The 17,904-nt window shown below is 47.4% G+C and overlaps 1 protein-coding gene across 1 annotated transcript in view; it reads left to right on the forward strand.

Annotated features, from left to right (window-relative positions):
- Positions 1 to 15,423, forward strand: part of LOC121290148 (sperm flagellar protein 1-like) — a 115,227-nt gene extending 99,804 nt beyond the window's left edge. The window contains exon 8 of the mRNA XM_041210419.1: positions 15,366 to 15,423. The gene's annotated coding sequence lies outside the window, so the exon portion shown is untranslated. The remainder of the gene's footprint in view (positions 1 to 15,365) is intronic.
- The last annotated feature ends 2,481 nt before the right edge of the window (positions 15,424 to 17,904 follow it).

Below are 17,904 nucleotides of genomic sequence, written 5' to 3' on the forward strand. Positions count from 1 at the left end.
TTGATTTTGTTACTGTGTTAAAAAAGGACTCCTTCAAGAATCAGCTGCTATGAAGAATTATGATTAAGATTTTTTTTGAACCATTCATATTTGTTTGAAATGTTTATGATGACTGTTGAAGAGGCCATTGATAGTATTGGCTTCTTGGACTAACTGAACATTGTGCAGGAGCTGAATTAACATTATTAAAGGATATAATCATTAAATGGTGGTGGTGGGATGGGGGTGGAATTCTCTTTCATTTAGATTTCTCAGACATCTTTTTGAAAAAAAAAAAATTTCTGTAATTTAACAGTAAACAATGCATGCATATGCATTTTCTCCCATCACACTTTCTTTGACATCTAATTATTTGGCAAATATCATGCATCTAATTAACGCAAATGCTAATTTGAAGTGAGTCCAACCAGATGTTGCCTCTGAGCACAGTAATCGCACCTTATAGTGGCTAGCCTGAAAAGGATTTACAACTGCTCTTTAGTGAGAAACAGTACACTGTACATTACATAATATAATAACACCTGCCCTGATAAAACAGCACATCCTCTGACTCATTGTGAGTACCATCATGAGAGATCCACCAGCAATATCAATGGCTTAGCATCCTTGCCCTTGCAAAACAGCATATCATTTAACTCACCTAAATGGGAGAGCCATGTACTGTGTTGGTTCTCCTTACTGCTAAGCCACTGTAGTGATGTGACTAACAATGCAGTTCTATTGATGTCAGGGGAGTTACAATTTCAGAACAATCTGGTTCATTATTTATCTCCTCAATTAATTTACATTTTTAAACTTTTATCATTTACATTTTTTTTCAGCCAGCAATGGATTAGCACTTTGAGTAAAACGTATCCCTCGCCTCCCCTACCCACTCAAACTTTCCATTCCCTTTGAGTTTAAGCTCTTTGAAGATTAACTGTATCAGTAAATTGAGCAGCCTTATAATCTGTGGTTCAGGGATGAAATGGTATTAATGTCTAGAAATGTTGTATGATCTTTAGCTGCTAAAGGTTCTTGTAAAAACACAAAGGATTACAAAGTATAGAGTATGTACATGAGAAGCATTGATTTAATTAGATTGAAACTTGAGTTGCAATAATTAAAAGTAGTTTTCTCGGTATCTGACAATTTACTTTCACAGAATATACTATTTTCTTCCACAGAATGGGATGCTGTGGAATGGAATGGAAAATTATATAATTGATTTAGAATTGTTTGCCTTGATTTTAACAAGTTTTGATGTAAAACCATATTTACCCACATTATGATTTAAATCCTTTAAATAAAGATGTTATTAAAAAATCGCAAATACTCCTTCAGCCATAATTTAAGATTATAGTTTTTCTGATCATCAATACTGTGAAATGAACTGACACTTTTCCATCTCCCACTCCAGTCATGCTGTGAGCTCTCAGTGAGATTGTTAATTTAGTGCTAACATAGACAGAGATTTGAATTGTACAGCCAGTTAAGAACTCAGTTCAAATCTTTTCGAGCCGTATTTATATGGAATAGGCTTGTCCAATGCCTGCCCCGCGGACCACAACCCGGCCCCCAAAGCCTTTGTATCTGGCCAGCGGATTCACTGTTCAAACTATTGTCAAGTTGAATGAAAGATCAGCAAGAAGCTGCTCCTCCAATAACGTGCCATTTCTCTCCTGCCTTTGCAGGAGATAGGCTCAGTGGCAAGTCTATCAGCAGTAAATTCAGGAGAGGATCAGTCTCTGATTGGAGGAGCAGCGTGTGAAGATGAGTGGCTCCTCTGCTTTCAAAGCACGCATGCTCTCTCTCAACCTTTTGTGCAGGCACCAGCCCCTAAAGGAGCGCAGGGCCAAGATGGTGGAGAAGGCCACGAGGAAAAGCAACACATGTTCAGCAATTACGTGGAGGGTCAGGAAGATCTGTCGAGCGGGTGGAGGTCAGTAGGCCCGCGGAATGAGAAGCAGCAACATGGTCTGCAGAGCAGGTGGAGGTCAGGAAGGCCTGTCGCATGGGAGGAGGGCCCACCCGCTACTTCCTGATCAATTCCTCCTGAGGTAAAGTGTCCAAACTTTGTGGGCCCAGGTGGGAAGTGAATCTGTTTCTGTGAGCAAGTCAGTGGGCGGAATCCGCCATGTTGGCTGGTGGTGGCGTGAGCGGACAACATGGCACAATCGGTTTCACGACGACGGGAAGGCAGGTGGTGATTGCCCACTCAGCCCGCCAACAGCGGGCCATGTTTCCCGTCATAGGTCGTCAGGAACCTCATTGTAATACATCAGCGTATCATCATCGGGCCATCCTGCCAGGCTCTTGCACCCCTGCTGGATTGTCCGTCCACATTGGCGGGAAAGCACACCGGCATGTTTCACAACAGCACAGAGTGCACTTGGCGGCCTGCACTTTGGGTGAACTGGAGCCGAGTGCACAGCCACATCCTGCAGAGCTCACCAGGGTCGCCTGTTGCTTTACAGGCTTCAGGGGCACCAGAGGGGTCGGGGTTAAATGCCGTCCTGCCTCAGAGGTGACTTTTGAGGGGGGGAGCAGGGGGCAAGTGCAGCCTTGCCGTTAAGTTGAATGTTGGCGAGGTGGGCAGCCCTGCCGTTGAATATAGTGCACAAGCATTCGGGGTGGGGAGTGGTGGGGGGCAGGGTGGGCAAGGGAAGTGGCCATACATTTGGAAAACCTGTAGAAAGTGACCATTCCTCTGCAACTGAGACTGTTCAGGCACAGCCACATCGATATGATTGGGGCCTGGCTCGTAGCTTATTTGCCCACTCAAGCAACACAGAGGCATCGAAGTGCAACCAAGTTCACTAGAGCTCCACCCCTTGCTCCCCCACCCTTGACTCCCTCCCAATGCATTCCCCCCCACCTCCGCAGCACAGACTGCAAGTTCATGAGCACTTTCGTGGACTGCACATGTTGTACAACCTCATCGCTAAAGCTGGCCATGTAGCAATCACTGCTCCATGGGACTCAGCCCCTTGCAATGTCAGCATCCCAGTTTGGAACAGTCTCCCCCATGGTTCAAGCTAACAGGGCAGCCTTGTGGCACACTAATCTCTGGCCATCCAAGTGGTGGCCAGCAATCTCCAGGAAGCATTAAGGGGCTGTCACACTTAACCAGGGCAGGTTCTTAGTACACTTGTGCTAACCGTGTGTCTCTCTCTCATCCGGCATGAGGAGTACATCATGGAGCCTGGTGAACTAGCTGTATGAGCATGAAGAAGATGGAGGAGAGAGCTCCTGGCTACACAGAGGCAAGGGCAGCAACTCAGAATGAAGGGGCAGCTGGGGCTCCCGCACACACTGCTCAAGAGCCACAGCGAGCTGTCGCAGGCCGGTGCCTAGCGTCACCCAGGGTTTATAGACACCGCCTTTCATTCCTGCAGATGACTGAGAACCATTGTCGCTGAAGACCGCGATTGTCTAGGGAACTAGTTGCTCACATCTGCCAGTTATTGCAGGATTTGGTGACATGGGGACATCCACTGCCAGTGGCTGTGAAAGTGACAGTGGTGCTCAATTTCTATGCCAGTGGCTCTTTTCAGGGCTTCACAGGTGACCTCGGTGGGATCTCTCAAACCTCCTCCCACAAATGTATCCATGAGGTCATGGATGCCATCTTTGCGAGGGTACACAACTTTGTGCGTTTTGCCTGGTACGAGGACAGACGGGATGCAAGAGCAATTGGATTCGCCCAGATCCCAGGTTTCCCATAGGTGCAGGGTGCGATTGACTGCACTCATGTAGCACTCAGATCTCCATTGCAACACATGGTGGACCACATCAACTGCAAGGGCTTCCATTTTCTGAATGTGCAGCTGGTGTGCGACCACCAGAAAGGCACCCAACAGGTGTGCACACAATTTCCAGTTGTGTGCATGATGCCTACATCCTCAGTCGGTCACAGATCCCTGCAGTCTTCCAGGGTCCACAGTAGCTGCAGGGTTGGCTCCTCGGAGACAAGGGCTACCCGAGAAGTCGTGGCTAATGAGACCCATGCAGCGGCCTCAGACTGCAGCAGAGTGATGGTATAATGAGACTCATGCAGCAGCTCGCAACTTGGTGGAGCAGACCATTGGGATGCTGAAGATGAGGTTCCAGCGCCTGGACCAGTCTGGTGGAGCCCTGCAATACAGTCCACCGAGGGTTGTCTGGTGTGCCATTTACAACTTGTCGCTCCAACAGGGAAACGGGATGGCTAAGGAGTAGATGGAGGAGCTGCACAATGAGGAGGACACCAACGGGGATAAGGCTGAGGAGGTCCTCGGAGGAGATGATGATGTGGACGATGCCCTCGCACTGGCTAGCACTCAGCTGTTAAATTTGTGGGGGATGACAACATGCAGTGAGGTGACCCCATAGTTCCTCACATCGCATTTGTGAATGTTTGACTCCAGTCTGGCTTATGGCAGCGCAAATACCCTTTGTGAGAATGCTCATGTCATGGAGACACAGTGGAGGCCCTAACAGTTGTTCGATAACAGGAGTATGATGATGACATGCATTGAGGACATAAATCTTTACACATCCTCTGAGAATGTCCAACTCCTGTCTGGCTGAGGGCAGCTCACTTTTCCTCCGTGATCAGGGTCATATCATACAGACACAGCCATGAAACTTTAGAAGCATCTGATGCTTTGTCTGCCTTCAGAACCTGAGCTCTTCAGGAGCTGGAGAACAGCATCAGTGGTCAGACCATCACTGTGGTCTGAAAACTGCACAGAACACAGAGAAGAGTCAGTGTGTGTGTGCATGTGTGTGAGAGAGACAGTGTGAGTGTGTGAGAGAGTCAGTGTGTGTGTGCGTCTATGTGAGAGAGTCAGTGTGTGTGAGAGAGAGTCAGTGTGTGTGTGCCTGTGTGTGAGAGAGTCAGTGTGTGTGTGAGAGAGTCAGTGTGTGTGTGTGAGAAAGTCAGTGTGTGTGTGCCTGTGTGTGAGAGAGACAGTGTGAGTGTGTGAGAGAGTCAGTGTGTGTGTGCGTCTGTGTGAGAGAGTCAGTGTGTGTGTGTCAGTGTGTGTGTGCGTCAGTGTGTGTGTGCCTGTGTGTGAGAGAGACAGTGTGTGTGTGCGTCTATGTGAGAGAGTCAGTGTGTGTCTGAGAGGTTTCGTAAAAAATCCAAAGGCCACTTGGCTGATTCGGGCAGTGAAAAATAGCACTTAATTAATACATTAATGGCCTTCAAGGGCCTCTTAACCATCGGCGGGCTGCTGCCGACTCTTGCGCACGCCCGCTGACTGAAATATCACCCGAGTGCGCCATAATGCCGGGATGCTCGCCTGATGTCATCGCGCGCAATGTTTCACGCTTGGGATGTGTCGGGCACACGCCCGGAGTGAGTGTGTGTGTGTGTGTGTGTGTGTGTGTGTGTGTTTGTGTGAGAGAGAGAGAGAGAGAGAGTCAGTGTGTGAGAGTGAGCGGACTGAATTTTCAGGCCTGCTGCTGCGTGCCCAGGGGAGCGTACCCATTCACAAAGTGAAGCACCGCCCCCCCCAGACGCACAGTCAGGTGCAGCAACCGGCCTGGCACCGGCTCCTTGACCCCCAAGATCTCCGGCTGAAAATGCGGGGCCAACAAGATAGCCACCCCGCCAGAATTGGAGGCTAGGTGACTCATGTAGACCCCCCCCTCGCCACTCCAGGAGCCACGTGGCTTCGTCTCCCGGAACGGTATGGGTTTCTTGCAGGAAGCACAACGCATACTTCCCGTCCCTGAGGACCGAGAAGTTCTGGAACCTGCGCTGTGCACCCCTGCTGCCGCGGATGTTGAGTCTGGCTATAGTCGTCTTCATTGTCAAAGGTACATCAAACCTTCACCTTAAGTCATTAAAAAGAAGAGGACTTTTTAGTCCTTCCTCTCCTTCAGGAGCCCAGCGAGAAACGTTTGGACCCTCCGCCGCGCGTTCCTATCCAACTCAGGAGACTTGAGAGCCTCGCGAGTGGACCAGAACACCAGCGGAAAAGAATGCCACCGGTCCAAGGCCAACTGAACCCTGTCTCGGCGACCGCGATGACTCGCCAAAAAGTCCCGGAGTTCCCTTGGGGGGATGAGGGGGGAGTCAGTGGAGGGCACCAGGGGATCCACCGCCTCGCTTGAGAGCGACTCAGCATAATCTCCAGTCTCACCACGGACACCCCGTCCTCCTCCAGGTCGTCGCCTCCAGCTTCCGACCCCTCCCCCGCATTGAGTACGGGGGCTGATTCGGAGCTGCCAGCTGGCCCCACCTGTACCTCGATCCCACCCCCAGGATCAAGGCCAGAGGGGTCCTCTCTGGTCTCCTCTAAAGGTTTTGGGTCAGAGGGCAGCGGCAGTTCTGATGCCCGCTCTCCTCCCGGCACCGGATCGTCTGGGGAGCTCAGGACAAGCTCCTGACCTAAAACTAGGACGCCCGGTGCTAAGGTTTGGGAGGGAGCGGGAAGGCCTTCCTTTTCGCCTCCACCCAATGACCCGTTAACATTTTTTAAATTTTGAAAGCTACAGTCCCCCGACGAGCCAGAAGGTACCTCGGGGGTATCGAGGGTTCCTGAGTCGGGCACCACCTCAAGGGAGGTGCCTTCAGTGACCCCCGAGGGGCCCTGTTCAGGGGACTGCAGCAGGTTGACGGGGGTAACAGTGGTGGGAGTAGGTGCAGGGGCTTTGTGTTCCCCCAGAGGACAGGGCAAGATTTTACTTGGTGGAGACACCACCACCTCTTCATCGGGGGAAGGGACACACCCAACTTCTTCAGTTTGGGCATCACCCACTTCCTCCTCCGAAGCGTGACGTCTCTTCCGGGTCAGGCTCGGGGCTAGGGAGACCTCCATTTCTGAGGCCCCCTCCTCCTTGTCCAGCCCTCCCGGACACTCCACCCTCTGGGTTTTGGTTGTTTGATTCCCCGGCTCGGGGTCCCGCGTCTTTTCCCCGCCGGCCCCGGGAGCACGCGCAGGGACGACGCCGGGCCCAGCACTCGGCGCCTTAGCACCCACGGGCCCGGGAGCACACGCGGACACGACGCCGGGGCCGGATGATGTTTTTTCCCCCGAGCCGTTACTTGCAGGTGTTTGGGGGTTTTGGGGCGTTTCAGGGGCCTCCAGGTTGCGGGTCTTCCTCCGCGCCTTCTTACGGCGCGGGGGCTCTCCCCCCGCCTCACCGGCAGCCGAGATGGCAGTGGCCGCCGGCGTCGCCTCCCCTTGCAGGGAGGGAGATGGAGTGGTGGCGGGGGGCGGAGGGGCGGTGCTAGCCATGGCCGCTTGGGTGGGGCTCGTGGCCTTGGAGGCGGGGCAGTTCTTCCTCACGTGCCCCGCCTCTTTACAAGCATGGCACCGCACGCCCTCCACGGTCCAGAAGACCCGATAGGCGGTCCCCTCAAAATTGATAGTGAAGGCCCCCTCCAGGCACTCCCCCTGGGCCAAGCGGACAAATACCTGGCGCCGGAAGGAGTACACGTGGCGGAGGGCCGAGTCTTTGAGGCCGAGCGGGATTGGTGCAACCCCCGACCTGACCTCCCCCAGTTTATTAAGGTGGGGGAGGAGGAGCTCACTGGATAGAATAGGTGGGACGTTCGAAATAATAATTCTCTGGGCGGTGGCCTCAAGGGGATCCACCGCCAGAAAAGTCCCGCCCACAGTGAGTCCTTTTGGCAGGGCGAGGTGCACCGCCCGCTCGGACCTCAAGAAGAATATGGCCTTCCCATACATTTTAGAGGCCGCGACAATGGCTGAGGGGCCGACGACCCCAGCCATAGCCTTTACGCAGGCCTCTATTGTCATTTCAGGGTGAGCATAGCTCTTTACCCCAAGGGCCCTGGTGAGGAGGTGGAATGGTGACAGGGCAGCAGGAGCAGCTGGAGCTGCAGAAGCAGCCACCCCCGCATAGGTTTTCTTTTTTTGAGGCCCTGCCACCGGTGACAAAACCGCCTCCACATTAGCCCTCGAGGGCCCGGCCACAGGTGATGGTGAATTGGCCTTAGGGCCAGAGCCACGCCCACCCCGGGAAGGATTGGCCATTTTGTTTTATTTTTTATATATATATAGGGAGGAAAGGGGGTGGGGGAGAGAGGTAGAAACAACCTCCCCTCTTTTAGGCAGGAGAGGAGAGGAGGGAGAGGAGTAAAAGACAGGGAGGCACAGGAGGGAAAGAGGTAAATGTCCAGGTGGGTGTCCTCGATGGTGGATGGACGGTGGGTGGGGGTCTGACGTTCTTCAGGCAGGGGGAGGCGATGTCTTCACCAGCTACTGCTGGCCTTACCAGGGAAAAGGGCTGGGTTGAGGGAGGGGCAGCAGAAAGATGGTTTCAGCACACACACTCACCCTCCCTCTCTTCCTTGCCCAACCCCTCTGGCAGTCTTCTTGCCTCCCCCTACAAAACACAGTCCTTTATTGCCCCCACCTTACACAAACAATATTGTTGGACACCCACCTAGGATGTTGTTTTTAGACACAGTCCTGGCCTTCCTGTCCTGTAACAACAGAAGCTGTTCTTCTTCTCTCCCTCTCTCTCCTTTTGCTCCACACGGGCAGGTCCAGCAGCAGCAGCAGCAAACACCCTCAAGTGCAGGTCCAGCAGCAGCAGCAACAAACACCCTTGAGTGCAGGTCCAGCAGCAGCAACAAACACCCTCGAGTGCAGGAGCAGCAGCAGCAGCAACAAACACCCTTGAGTGCAGGTCCAGCAGCAGCAACAAACACCCTCGAGTGCAGGAGCAGCAGCAGCAGCAACAAACACCCTCGAGTGCAGGAGCAGCAGCAGCAGCAACAAACACCCTTGAGTGCAGGTCCAGCAGCAGCAGCAAACACCCTCAAGTGCAGGGGCAGCAGCAGCACACAGCAGAAGCAACAACCCCAAAGGCAGCAGCAGAAACAGTTGAAACACTGAGGAGCAGCAACACCAACACCACACACCTTCTCTCCTCAGTATCAGGGAACCAACTGAATCCACAATTGCCTCCACGAGATCGTTAAGAAAATGAACTCTTGATTTTTTTTTATATATATATAGGCCTCAACTGTAACTCTTTCGAGTACAAACCTGTTTCCATCTGTTTCAGATGAAGTTACATTGTTTCCCATTGTGAGATTTGAACTCTTGACCTTGGGGTTACAAACCCAGTACCATAACCACTTGGCTATTTAGGCCAAGCCCTTTCTCTGTGTGTATGTGTGCGTTGTGTGTGTGATTTAATTGAATTGGAGACAGCTGGTCTGGAGGCTTTGCGTCATCAGCAAGAAGCTAGTTTTGAAATGCTAAATACATAAACATGGCTGAAGCTTTAGAATGTGAGGTGTGAGGAAAATTTGCATTTTTAGATAAACCAGACTAGTTTGAATTTCAAAGAGATAGTAGGATGTTAAACCTAGCCAGAAGAAGCTAAGCCAAACAGTGCGTTTATTTTTCTCAAAGGTTACTGATAAAGTTAATACTGTGAAAATATTGATATTATGAGAAAGGTAAAGTCCCAAAGACATATCGGAACAATGGAATTTGCATTTAAAAGGGAGAAACAGGAACTGAAACTGAGAAAACTCACTTTGAATTCTCCTATCCAGGGTTTTGTGTTGCTTTGCCTGGGTCTGTGTAAATGTATTTGTTTTTACTGTTGCCTTAACGGAAGTGTAACTGGGAGTCAGATTAATATGGAGTCAGCGTGTGTGGGAGAGTCAGTGTGTGTGTTTGAGAGTCAGTGCATGTGTCTGGGTCAGTGCATGTGTCTGAGAGTCAGTGTGTGTGTTTGAGTCAGTGTGTGTGGGAGAGTCAATGTGTGTGTCTGAGAATCAGGGTATGTGAGAGTCAGTGTGTGTGGGAGAGTCAGTCTGTGTGGGAGAGTCACCGTGTGTGTTTGAGTCAGTGTGTGTGGGAGAATCAGTGTGTGTGTATGTGTTTGAGTCAGTGTGTGTGAGAGAGAAAAGTGAGGGGTGAGCCTGGATGAGCGAGTGTCTGAGAGTAAGAACACTGAGACTGGGAGTGAACTGGATATACACACACACACACATGCACTGCCTTCTTCCTCCTTCCTCTGCAAAAACCTATCCACAAAGCAGACTGGGAGAGGGGGAAAACCCAGGCTGAAAAGCACCCAGCTTACAACCCCCACTTTCATATGAACTCTGCCAGGAGCAAACTCGACTGCCCATGTCCCTGCCAGCCCTGATCCCACCTCCAAAAAAATGGCTGGTGGCAGGAATGGAGTTGGGAAACCGACACACCAATTGACACCGGTATTTACGAGCCCGGTCTGCCTCCATTTCCACCCTCGACGGGGCCCAAAAGATTAGGCCCAGTGTCACTGTGCTTTGAGAATCCAAGTAATGCCCCCAGTTAAATAACAGTTGTTTCTCTTCAACTTCGGGTTTGGATGTTTAACTTGTGCGGTAGAAGTGCGAGTGTTTCTCCAAACCTGTCAAAACTGCCTCTATTCTAAAAAATCATTTAAGATAAAGTCCGGTGGGTGGAGGCTCATATGGAGCATCAACATCAGCATAGACCAGTTGGGGTGAATGGTCCGTTTCTGTGCTGTACATTCTATATAAAACAAACACTAGGGATTCGAAAAGTGCATAGTTTCCATTGTGATTTAATGCCTTGCTTTTCTCTCATCATTCAGAATACTTGTCCATACTTTCTGTAATATCCTTTATCACCAGTATTACGGATGATTATGTTCAGAAACTTAAGTAAATTGGCTCAGGTGAATCCTCTCCTGTTGGCTCAACTTTTCCGACTTGCATGTTGTTTTCAGCTGCACCATGAATGTTTCAACTTAGCTTAATGTGATGGAATACTCTCCACTTGCCTGGATGAGTGCAGCTCCAATACCAGTCAAGAAGCTCAACACCATCCAGTACAAAGCAGCCCCATCCACCACCTTAAACATTCACTCCCTCCACCACTGAGGCTCAGCGGCAGCAGTGTGTACCATCTACAAGATGCACTGCTGCAATTGGCCAAAACTCCTTTGAGAGTACGTTCCAAACCTGCTACAACTCAGAAAGACAAGACAATGAGCCAATGGGAACACCGACACCTGCAAGTTCCCCTCCAGGTCAAACACCATCCTTACCTGGAAACATAGAACCATTCCTTCATCATTCCTGGCTCAAACTCTTGGAACACCCACCCTAACAGCACTGCGGGTATCTTCACCACCCAGATTGCAGTGATTTAAGAAGGTGGCTCAACACCACCTTCCCAAGGGCAATTAGGGATGGGCAATAAATTCTGGTTTGGCCAGTGACACCCATATCCCATTCATGAATAAAAGGAATACATATAAAAATTTAATTGTTGTCTCAAGGCCACTTGTTAATTATAAAGCCAATATTAATTTAAAAATCAACATGTTGGATTTTAGCAATGGCGTAACCCAACGTCATAGAACAGCAACTTAAATTCCCCAGTTGTTGTGACGGGATTTGAATTCACAACGTTAGCCCAGGGTCTCAAGGCCACTTGTTAATTATAAAGCCAATATTATTTTAAAAATCAACATGTTGGATTTTAGCAATGGCGTAACCCAACATCATAGAACAGCAACTTTCAAAACATTGAAAAGAACAATAAAATCTTTAGTTCCTATCTAATTATCTTCAGGCATTCTGACATTAACTATTATGAATTGAATATTGCATTTACCATAAAACACGTTAGGGCTTGCATAACGTAGTCGAGCAGGCATCACCTGCAGTGAAGAAACTGAAGCAACACAAACTGGGGGAGGGAGAGAGAGAAAAATGCAAACTGGAGAGAGTGGACCAGTTAACCCCCTTGAACCTGCTCCTCCAATCATTAAGATCATGCCTGAATTTTTTTACCTCAGCTGTCTCCACCTTCCCACACTATCCCCATATTGCTTATTTCCCTTAATATCCTCAAGTTTTTAGGTCTCTGATTTTAATGTGGTAAATGACTGAGCATCCACAGCTCAATCAATGAAGATTTCCAAAGGTTCGCAACCATTTGGGTGAAGCAGGTTCCTTTCACCTTAGTCCTATATGGCCGGCACCTTATCCTGAAACTGTGTGTGACCTCATGTTCTGGATCCTCTAGCCAGGGGAAACATTTCTCTCAGCATCTAAACAGCCAAACTTCATAAGAATTTTATATATTTCACTGAGATCACATCTCATTCTTCTAAACTCTAGTCTGCTCAATTTCTCCTCATAGTACAATCCCCTCATTCCAGGAATCAGACTGGTGAACCTTTGTTGCACTCCCTCTAAAGGAAATATATCCTTCTTCAATTTACTTATTGAGTAAAATAATTTCACCTCATCACTCGAGTCTTTTTTTAACATTTATCATAAGTCTTTATTCTTTGGTTGCCAGTCATCATGCAGTATAAAAAATCATTGGCCAAAGCCTGCTTTTTTTTGTCATTGCTAATTTCACCCCTACATTTTCTGACCGAACAATTCCAGAAGGTCATTCTTCACGTAAGGGTCGATGAGGTTTATGTTGGCAAATTGAGGGAAATCCCAAATTCGCCTAATCCAGTCCTTATCTTTCGTAACTATATCTGTTGGAAACGCTGACCACGTTTCAAGAGCAAGAACACTGGCTAATTGAGGATTCCAATTTGCATCTACTTAGCAAAACTAATTTGCCAAAAACTAAAGCCAAAAACAAAATTAAGCTGCCAAGAGCTTTAATCCTCATAAACATTTGAACATAGTTACTTGACAGTTGGTCTTTCGAAGCCAAGACATTTAAAGATGTGAAAGTTTCCCATTTTAATGCAAGTATGGCCTACTCATGCACCTAACTCATTTGAGCGTGTGCAATGCCTTCTCTTTTCTGAGAAAGGACATGGTGAAACAGATGGGGTCATCACCATTACTGAGACTAGCTTCCTATCCGTTATTTCATTCACTAATTGAATTTAAATTCCCCAGTGACGGGATTTGAATTCACAACATTAGCCCAGGCTACATTACAACATTACTAGTCCAGTAGCATAATCACTTTTTCCCATGTCTCTTCCTGGTTGATATGTTTATCACTTAAGCAGAAATCAGGAAGTCCCCCTCGTGTTTCATCCGGAAAATTGAGGAGAGAGCCCGCTATTGATTTTTTTTTTATTCATTGGATGTGGGCATTGCTGGCTAGGCCAGCATTTATTGCCCATCCTGATAGCCCTTGTTCGGAGGGCATTTAAGAGTCAACCACATGGCTGTGGGTCTAGAGCCAGAATTCCTTTCCTAAACCAGAATGGGTTTATACAACAATCGGCAATGATAATAATGGTTATCATTAGACTTTTAATTCCAGATTTTTATTGGACTCAAATTCCACCAACTGCCATGGCGGGATTCAAACCCAGGTCCCCTGAGCATTACCCCAGATTAATAGTCCAGCGACAATATCACTGCACCTTTGCCTCCCCCTGATTATCCCAACACTGGTGGATAGGGTATCGTTTTGGGAGCAGGCCACTGAGAAATGGTTTAGACCTGGTTGGGGTGGCAGGCTACCTTCCCTGTAGGGGTTGAGTAAACCAACTGGTTTTGCAAGAAAGTGTGGTGTGAGGTTGTTGATCTTGTGGTTCCCACCTAATGCCAGCTGGAATGATCTTCAGTTAACCCACTAAAGAGTGCACAGAGAAATGACTGTTCACAACTTCAGGTTGTTCCAAAGTGCTCTGCAACAAAGGAAGTACTTTTGAAGTATAGTCACTGCTGTGATGTAGAAAACGTAACAGACAATTTGTGCACAACAAGATCCCAAACACTGCGTTGTGATAAGCGACCAGATAATCTATTCTCTTGCCTCGGGAGAGGGAATGAACTTGTATAAAACGGATCTGTAAATAAATGCCCAAACATTTCAGGTTACAGCCATTCAAATGAGTTGTGCAGACAGTCAAGCGTGCCAGTGATATATTATCCAATACAGTCTTTTCTATTTCATTTTAGAGATCTTTCAGCCAGTTCACTTTTTGGAAATAAACCCAATTTTAAGACTCCTCACTGACACTCAATGGGGCTAATTTTAACTTTGAACAGCCATTTAAAATGGAAGATAACAAATCACCCATCTCATACTCATACATCTCCCCTGATAGATTTCATTGGAAATGAAAGTGAGGAGAGGAGTATATTGGGCGGCTGAATTGGCATTCCCCATTGTATTAAGCCATAGACACCAACAATAAGCAGCTAAATAGCTTAATGCGCCAGAGGCAGAGATTTTGCCATCCCCCAGAACTGTGCAGGAGAGAGTATTAGGAGGGAGGAGACCAGAACTAGGGGCACCATTTAAAAATAAGGGGTCTTCCATTTAAGACGGAGATGGGAAGAAATTTTTTCCCGTGAATCTTTGGAAACCTCTTCCCCAGACAGCGGTGGAGGTGGGGCCATTGAATATTTTTAAGGTAAAGCTAGATATATTCTTGACTAACAAGCATGTCAAAGGCTATCGGTGGTAAGCGGAAAGTGGAGTTTAGGCCATAATCAGATCAACCATGATCTTAATGAATGGCGGTCCAGGCGTGAGGGGCCAAATGGTTTACTCCTGCTCCTAATTCATATCTTCATATTAGTTGTTGGCGGGAAGACAAGGAGTTCATGACTAATTTCATTTCCTCTTCCACTGACCAGTAAAATTTATTGAAGATTCTTAATGACTAAAGTTGCCACACCAAAGCAAGTAATTGCATAAGACAGGTCATTAAGCATTTGATTCCATCTGATGTTATGCTTCAGTTATACAGGACATTGGTGAGTCCACACACCTTGAATACCATATGCACTTTTGGTCTCCTTATTTAAGGAAGGATGTAAATGTGTTGGAGGCGGTTCAGAGGATGTTTCCTCAATTGATTCCAGGAATGAATGGGTTGTCCTGGTGGGATAGATTAGACAGACTGAGCTTGTTTTCACTGGAGTTTAGGAGAGTCATAGAGTCATAGATATCTACTGCACAGAAAAAGGCCCTTCTGTACCAGTCAAACAAGTACCTAACTATTCTAATCCCATTTTCCGGCACTAGGCCCATAGCCTTGTATGTCATGGCATCGCAAGTGCATATCCAAATACTTCTTAGATGTTATGAGGGTTTCTGCCTCTACCACCCTTTCAGGCAGTGAGTTCCAGATTCCCACCACCCTCTGGGTGAAAAAATTCTACCTCACATCCCCTTTAAACCTCCTGCCCCTTACCTTAAATCTATGCACCCTGGTTATTGATCCCTCCACCAGGGGAAAAGTTCCTTCCTGTCTACCCTATCAATGCATCTCATAATTTAATAGACCTCAATCATGTCCCCCCTCAATCTCCTCTGCTCCAGCGAAAATAACCCCACTCTATCCAATGTCTCCTCATAACTAAAACTCTCCAGCCCAGGCAACACCCTAGTAAATCTCCTCTGCGCACTCTCTAGTGTAATCACATTCTTCCTATTATTCAGATTCCAGAACTGCACACAAAACTCTAGCTGTGGCCTAACCAGCATTACGGGTGACCTGATTGAAGTATATAAGATCCTGAACAGCCTCAATGAAGTGGATGTGGAAAGAATGTCTCCTCTTGTGGGTAAGTCCAGTGCTAGGGTATGCTGTTTTAAAATTAGGAGTCGATCTTATAGGACAGGGATGAGGAGAAATGTTTTCTCTCAGACAGTCATGGGACTTTGGAACTCTCTGCCTTAGAAGGTGGTGGAAGCGGGGTCATTGAATTTTTTTTTAAGACAAAGGTAGATAGATTCTTGTTAAGCAAGAGAATCAAAGGTTATTGGGGGTAGATGGGAATGTGGAATTTGAAACACAAACAGATCAGCCATGATCTTATTGAATGGCGGATCAGGCTTGAGGGGCCGAATGAACTACTTCTGCTCCTATGTGAAGAAATCAAATGTTGCAGGTGAAATGAATAAGCTCCAATTCTGTGCCTAAGGTGCCTTTTTTTATGCAGGATCCTCCATTGTGCTGGACAAGAGATGGTTTTCCTCTAGTCTTCATTTCCAAGGCTGACCCATTGGTTTGGCCTTGCAGACTAATAAGTTACCCCCAAGTATTTCTTATCATAAACCTGTTTCTGTCATGTGACATAGAAACATAGAAAATAGGAGTAGGAATAGGCCATTTTGCCCTTCGAGCCTGCTCCGCCATTCATTATGATCATGGTTGATCATCTAACTCAGTAGCCTGCTCCCGCTTTCTCCCCATATTCTTTGATCCCTTTCGCCCAAAGAGCTATATCTAACTCCTTCTTGAAAACATACAGTGCTTTGGCCTTAACTACTTTCTGTGGTAGTGAATTCCACAGGCTCACCACTCTCTGGGTGAAAAAATTTCTCATCTCAGTCCTCAATGGTCGACCCCATATCTTCAGAATGTGACCCCTGGTTCTGGACAGCCCCACCATCGGGAACATCCTTCCTGCATCTACCCTATCTAGTCCTGTTAGAATTTTATAGGTTTCTATGAGATCCCCCCTCATTTTTCTGAACTCCAGCGAATATAATCCTAATTGGCTCAATCTCTCCTCATATGTCAGTCCCACCATCCCAGGAATCAGTCTGGTAAACCTTCGCTGCACTCCCTCTATAGCAAGAACATCCTTCCTCAGATAAGGAGACAAAAACTGCGCACACTATTCCAGGTGTGATCTCACTATGGCCTGTATAATTGCAGCAAGACATCCCTGCTCGAATCCTCTCGCTATGAAGGCCAACATACTTGCTTTCATTACCACCTGCTGCACCTGCATGCTTACCTTCAGCGACTGGTGTACAAGGACACCAAGGTATCATTGTACATTCCCTTTTCTCAATTTATAGCCATTCAGATAATAATCTGCCTTTTGCTACCAAAGTGGATAATCTCATATTTATCCACGTTATACTGCATCAGCCGTGCATTTGCCCACTCACTCAGCTTGTCCAAATCACACTGAAGCATCTCTGCATCCTCCTCACAGCTCACACTCTCACCCAGCTTTGTGTCATCTGCAAATTTGGAGATATTACATTTTGTTCCCTCATCTAAATCATCAATATATATTGTGAATAGCTAGGGTTCCAGCACCAATCCCTGCAGTTCCCCACTAGTCACTGCCTGCCATTCTGAAAAAGACCCATTTATTCCTACTCTTTGTTTCCTGTCTGCCAACCAGTTTTCTATCCATCTCAATACACTACCCCAATCCCATGCTCTTTAATTTTACACGCTAATCTCTTCTGTGGGACTTTGTCAAAAGCCTTCTGAAAGTCCAAACAACCCACATACACTGGCTCCCCCTCATCAACTCTACCAGTTACATTCTCGAAAAATTCCAGTGGAATTGTCAAGCATGACTTCCCTTTCGTAAATCCATGCTGACTCTGTCCAATTCTGCTACTGCTTTCCAAATGCTCAGCTATTAAATCTTTTATAATAGACTCTAGAACTTTCCCCACTACCGACGTCAGGCTGACTGATCTATAATTCCCTGTTTTCTCTCTACCTCCCCTTTTAAATAGTGGGGTTACATTAGCTACCCTCCAATATGTAGGAACTGTTCCAGAGTCCATAGAATCTCGGAACAAGATCCACTATTTCTAGGGCCACTTCCTTCAGTACTTTGGGATGTAGATTATCAGGCCCTGGGGATTTATCGGCCTTCAATCCATCAATTTCTCCAAAACCATTTCCCTACTAATACTGATTCTTTCAGTTCCTCCCTCTCATTAAACCCTATGTTCCCCAACTTTTCTGGTATGTTATTTGTGTCCTCCTTTGTGAAGACAGAACCAAAGTATGTATTTAGTTGGTCAGCCATTTCTTTGTTCCCCATTATAAATTCCCCTGTTTCTGACTGTAAGGGACCTACATTTGTCTTCACCAATCTTTTTCTCTTCACATACCTATAGAAATTTTTACAGTCAGTTTTTATGTTCCCTGCAAGCTTACTTTCGTGCTCTATTTTCCCCTTCTTAATCAATCCCTTGGTCCTCCTTTGCTGAATTC

This window comes from Carcharodon carcharias, chromosome 1, assembly GCF_017639515.1.
Source record: "Carcharodon carcharias isolate sCarCar2 chromosome 1, sCarCar2.pri, whole genome shotgun sequence".
Lineage (NCBI taxonomy): Eukaryota > Metazoa > Chordata > Chondrichthyes > Lamniformes > Lamnidae > Carcharodon > Carcharodon carcharias.